General features: G+C 27.1%; 1 long non-coding RNA gene across 1 annotated transcript; it reads right to left on the bottom strand.

Annotated features, from left to right (window-relative positions):
* Positions 1–242: 242 nt before the first annotated feature.
* LOC143074516 (uncharacterized) lies at positions 243–5,494 on the bottom strand. The gene is made up of 3 exons (XR_012977906.1): positions 5,359–5,494; positions 2,128–2,207; positions 243–883 (listed from the first exon to the last, which is right to left on the bottom strand). It is a non-coding gene; the product is annotated as an uncharacterized LOC143074516 (long non-coding RNA).
* Positions 5,495–5,831: the final 337 nt, after the last annotated feature.

The following is a 5,831-nucleotide window of genomic DNA, read 5'->3' as shown; positions in this document are numbered from 1 at the left end:
TATACACCTTGAAAATAGTATTACAAGAAATATAAAGGATAATGTATATACATGTATATGTAATAAATTGTGTATAAGACATATTGTAAAAAAAGTTGAATTTCAAATGACCACAAAATCAATATATAAATGTCTCAATTCTGAATATGCTATTCACCAAATAACATATTGGAACAAGTCAAGTTGTGATGAAATTACCACAAAAATAATATTTGCAGGTATAAATAAATATATACGGAAAGCTGTTTTGATAATAAAATTTATTATGATGCTTTTTACTTGTATAAACATAATAAAGAATCATATAAACATGATAAATGAAATAAACACAATAATTACACATATACTTCAACTGTGTAAAAGGAAAACACTAGCTGCTCGAAGTAGAAATAAAGATAAAATGAATAAGAGAAATCCAACAAAATTAAAGTTCAAAAAGAAAATATCTTTGATAAATACCAATTCATTAAATCACATCAGTCTAAAATCACTTTTTCTGATGATTTTTATAGTTAACAGCTATAAACTCTCCATGATATATGCTTGCTCTATAACAAATTATCCATCAGTTTTAATTCACATATTAGAATTCATACTTTGTCCTTTTCCATTTCACATTAAAAAGATTTGGATATCTTATTTAATCCAAATATTAGAAATACTTCAAAAGTCAATTTTAATCCACATGAAAAAATCCATCCATCCATCCTTTGAAAGTCCCAGATTATCAGCAAATATGTTCCTTCATAGATTATGTAGATATACACAAATACCGATTTTGCTAAATATAAACATTCCGATTGCTTCTAAATTGATTGTAAATTTCCACACTATGTACATGGTCCAAAAATTTCATACATTTACTTCTGCCAAAACATCAGATCTAAAAATAAATAACCATAAAATTAAAACACATGTTATGAATAAAATATATCTGTTTTTTCAGTGTAGATATATCATGTATATAGTCTCAAAATATGTTGAAGTAGCAAAAGAAAAATCTAATGTATATATTGAACAAGTAAATAAAAATATATGTTCAACTACATGCATGCATGCTTATATTTGTTTATGTTATGTTTTATTTACATTCATGTACACTGTCAAGTTTGTGTTTATATTCTATTTATTATATGCACTATCTCACACATAATTGTGTACCATTGTTTTTATAGTAATCATAAAATCAAACTAATGAAAATATGTTGTAAATATCAGATGAAACAAATATATCTTTTTTCAGCATTTATGCTAACAAAACATCTAAACTCAAAATTTAACAATGGGTGAAAATCTACACATAATATCACTAAACTGTCAAGGTTTAGGCCAAAAACAGAAAAGAGAAAGATTACAATTATGGACAAAAAATCAAAAATGTAATATTCTTTTCATGCAAGAGTCACATTTTATAGAAAAAAATGAAAAAACTATAAATTATGAGTTTGATGGCAAAATGTTCCATAGTTATGGTAACACACAATCAAAGGGGGTATCAATCTATGTGAAAAATAATTTAAAATGTAAGACAATAAATGAGATAAAAGATACAGAAGGCAGAATAATTTTGATTAACATAGAAATAAATGAAAACATTTTTACTTTAATAAATGTATATGCTCCAAATCAACACAAAAACAGAAACAAATTTTTCAAAAAGGTCCAAAATATAATTGAAAACAATCGCTTGGGTATTCTTATACTTGGAGGTGACATGAACGAAACCCTATCAATTAATGATAAAAAAACTAATAATATCTCTCGAAACTACAAACCAGTGAATAGTTTAAAAAAATTAATAAAGAAAAATAATTTAACAGATATATGGAGAGAACTTCATCCAAATACAAGTCAATTCACATGGAGAAGGAAAAATGATACAAAAATAGCCAGTAGAATTGACTTCTTTCTAATAAGTCCTGATATAAGACCGCATGTTATGAAAGCAGATATTCGACCTGCAATGATATCATATACTGATCACCAAGCCATTTCTTTACAAGTAAGACAAAATTCGGAAGAAAGAGGCAGGGGATTCTTTAAAATAAATAATAGTATACTTAAAGAGCAAAAATATATTGATCTCATAAATAAATTAATCGAAAACTATAAAAAACAAATACTCACCAAAAATTTGAAAACACTTTGGGATATGTTTAAATCAGAGGTAAGAACCGCAACTCTTACTTACTGCAAACAAAGATCATCTGAAAATAAAAATGATATAAAAAATTTAGAAACAAAATTAAGAAAATTAAATGAAAAAACAAATGTAAGCCCAACTATGGAAAAAGAAATTAAAACCATGGAAGAAAAACTTGAAAACCTCTACTTAAATAAAGTTAAAGGTGCACAAATAAGATCCCGAGTACAATGGTTAGAAGAAGGAGAGAAAAACACTAAATTCTTCCTGGGCCTTGAAAAATCAAGACAAACCAAAAAAAGTATCACAGCGCTTAAAAATAAAGATGGGAAAATAGTTACAGAACACTCAGAAATTCTAAACATAGAAAGATCATACTATGAAAATCTATATAAAAGCACTTCTCCAAATTTAAAAGATATAAAAAATTACATAAATGAAACCAACATTGATCACAAACTATCAGAAATAGAAAGTGAATCCTTGGGGGGCCCTTTAGCAGTAGAAGAATGCACTAAGGCAATATTTCAAATGAAATTAAATAAATCTCCAGGAATAGATGGGCTAAGTGTAGAATTTTATCGCACTTTTTGGAATAATCTAAAAGAATTTACTGTTGAAGTTTTTAACAAATGCTATGAAGAAGGAGAACTAACAACCATACAAAAAATAGGTATAATATCCTTAATTTACAAAAAAAAAGACCCTTTGTCACTGGATAACTATAGACCAATTACACTATTAAATGTAGATACTAAACTCATTGCATATGCAATAGCTCAACGTTTAAAACCAATACTGTTAAAAATAATTCATGGGGATCAAAATGGTTATATCAAAAATAGATATATTGGTTTTAATATACGCCAAATCCAAGACATTATTGATTATGCTGAAACCTTTCAAATTGATGGTGCATTACTTTTTATTGATTTTTCAAAAGCTTTTGATTCATTAGAATGGGACTTTATGTATGAAGCCCTAACAAAATTTGGTCTCCCAAACTCATTCATTAAATGGGTTAAAACATTATATAAAAATATTAAAGGCTGTATGCTAAATAATGGATGGATTTCAGAAACCTACAATGTATATCGTGGGATACGACAAGGGTGTCCATGCAGTTCTCTAATTTTCACAATAGCAGTAGAAATTCTCGCATGTAGAATAAGACAAGATACTGGTATTAAGGGATTTCAAATTAAATTAGACTCCAAAACACATAGTCTGAAAATTTCACAACTAGCAGATGATACTACTCTCTTTTTAAAATGTAAGCAGGAAATAAGCTATGCTTTAAACTTGATTGAAATATTTGGAACACTCTCAGGTCTTAAACTTAACCGATCTAAAACAGAGGGCATATGGTTAGGCCAATTGAAAAGCTGCAAAGATAAATATGAAAATATAAACTGGAATAAAGAACCTATTAAAAGTCTAGGGGTATATTTTGGACTTAACAAAGATGAATGCGACAGATTAAATACAGAAAGAATTTTAAGAAAGTCTCAAGATGCAATCAATAGCTGGAACAGAAGAAATCTTACAATGATAGGTAAAATAACAGTAATTAAATCTCTTATCCTACCAAATTTAACTTTCTTGGCATCAGTGACAACTATATCCAAAAACTTTCTGAATGAATTCAAAACACTAATTTACAACTTCATTTGGGGAAATAAAAAAGAAAAAGTTAAACGGATAACTTTATGTAAAGATTATTTGGAAGGAGGCCTAAAAATGATTAATATTGACAATTTTCTATCAGCTATACAATTATCCTGGGTCAAACGTTTAACATCAACACACTTTGCAAACTGGAAAGTTATTCCCCTTTTCTTTTTTTATTTATTTGGAGAAAACTTCTCTTTATTCAACATGAATCCAGGTAGCATAAAAGCAATCCCAAACCTTAGTAAAACACTCCCTCTTTTTTATTTAGAAATAATTAAAAGTTGGTTTAAAATAAAAAATATCTCAAACAAAAACAATACAACTTTTAGTAACATAAGACAACAATATATTTGGGGCAATAAGCATATAAAATTTCAAAACAAATGCTTAATATTTTCAAATTGGATAACAAATGGAATACTATTTATTAATGATATAATAGACAAAGAAGGAAACATTTCACAAAAGATTGTATTAGAAAAACTAACAATTAAATCAAATTGGATATCAGAACTATCAAGAATAAAAAACGCAATACCAAAAAAGTGGCAAATGGAAATGAAATCAGATAAATCATGCTGTACTCAAGTTAAAACAAATAAAAAACTATACTTAAAAACACAAAACAACACAAAATTGATCTGCATTGAAAACCTTCCATCAAAAGAAATATATAAAAGCATTAATTCATGTAATATAGAGGAAAAAACACCAATTGGATTTCTAAAATGGAAAACACAATTTAAATTAGAATCGTCAAGCTACTTGTACAAAATGCTTAACTTTATATTTTACAGCTTACAAGTTAACAAGTTAAAAATATTCAGGTGGAAACTACTTCACTATATCCTTCCTTGTAAACAGCTATTGCACATCTGGCAACTGAAAAGTGATGACCAATGCCATATTTGCAACCAATTAGAAAACTATGAACACTTTTTCATCACATGCCAATACTTTCAAACTTTTTGGAAAAAAGTCAAATTACTGCTTGACAAAATAAAAATGGGGACACATATAATCTCTTTCAAAAATCTAATACTTGGGTATAAAATATATGATATAAACTACTATGACATCAATCTGTTTCTGACTGTATTAATGTTCTCTATTCATAAATCTACATATGCATCAGAGTATAAACAAAAAAATGTTGATGTTTACAGAATTTTTAAGTTAGAATTTCAACAATACTTTGATAGTATGAAAACACTTGATAAAAAAACAAGTAGGTTTTTGTGTGATGTTTATAAAAATATATAATAACTATGTTTATATTATAAATCATAAAATGTATTTTTATTTAATATCATTACACATATATATCATGTAGAATGACTCTTAGGCAATGTAAACAAATTTCATGTGTGTGTTTAAATGTGACAAATGATCAAGGTTTACCTGTACACAAATCAGCATGCTTACTGAACATTGACCTTGTACTATCTAATGTCAGAATAGAAATTCTTTGATATTTTAAAATAAATCATGATGCTTTCAATAAATTATCATAAAACAATTGAAATATTTCCAAAACTCACCATTATAGACACTTAAATTAGATGAGAGCCTTCTGCTCATCATCAATACACGTGGCATTCTTTAATTATCCGATCATCTCAACTTTCACGTGATCTTGTTTTGATCAAAAGGTAAGGTTAACGATAAACCTAAAATCAATAGCGGACAATAGATAGTACAAATTCCGTAATCACGTAATATGAGGAAACTGCAAAAGACAAATTGTCAAAATCAATGTATTTATATATTATTATTGTATAACTAATCATAATTAATAGCTAATATTTTTACTGTATAATCTCCCTGGTTAAACAGTAACTAATTTACAGGGATACTAGACTGAATGCTGTGAGTCGAGTAAGTTGTAAACAGCAGAGAAATGTGCAATAAAGGATTTATTTTATTAAAAAAAAAAAAAAAAAAAGTGATCGACTGGAAAATCTTTTGCATTATGAATAGAAAAATTAACACTAAAACAATGTCTTTCTTCTTT

This window comes from Mytilus galloprovincialis, chromosome 1 (genome assembly GCF_965363235.1).
Source record: "Mytilus galloprovincialis chromosome 1, xbMytGall1.hap1.1, whole genome shotgun sequence".
In the NCBI taxonomy this organism is placed as follows: Eukaryota; Metazoa; Mollusca; class Bivalvia; order Mytilida; family Mytilidae; genus Mytilus; species Mytilus galloprovincialis.
The sequence above is the reverse complement of the archived record's forward strand: the minus strand, read 5'-3'. Positions and strand labels throughout refer to the sequence as shown.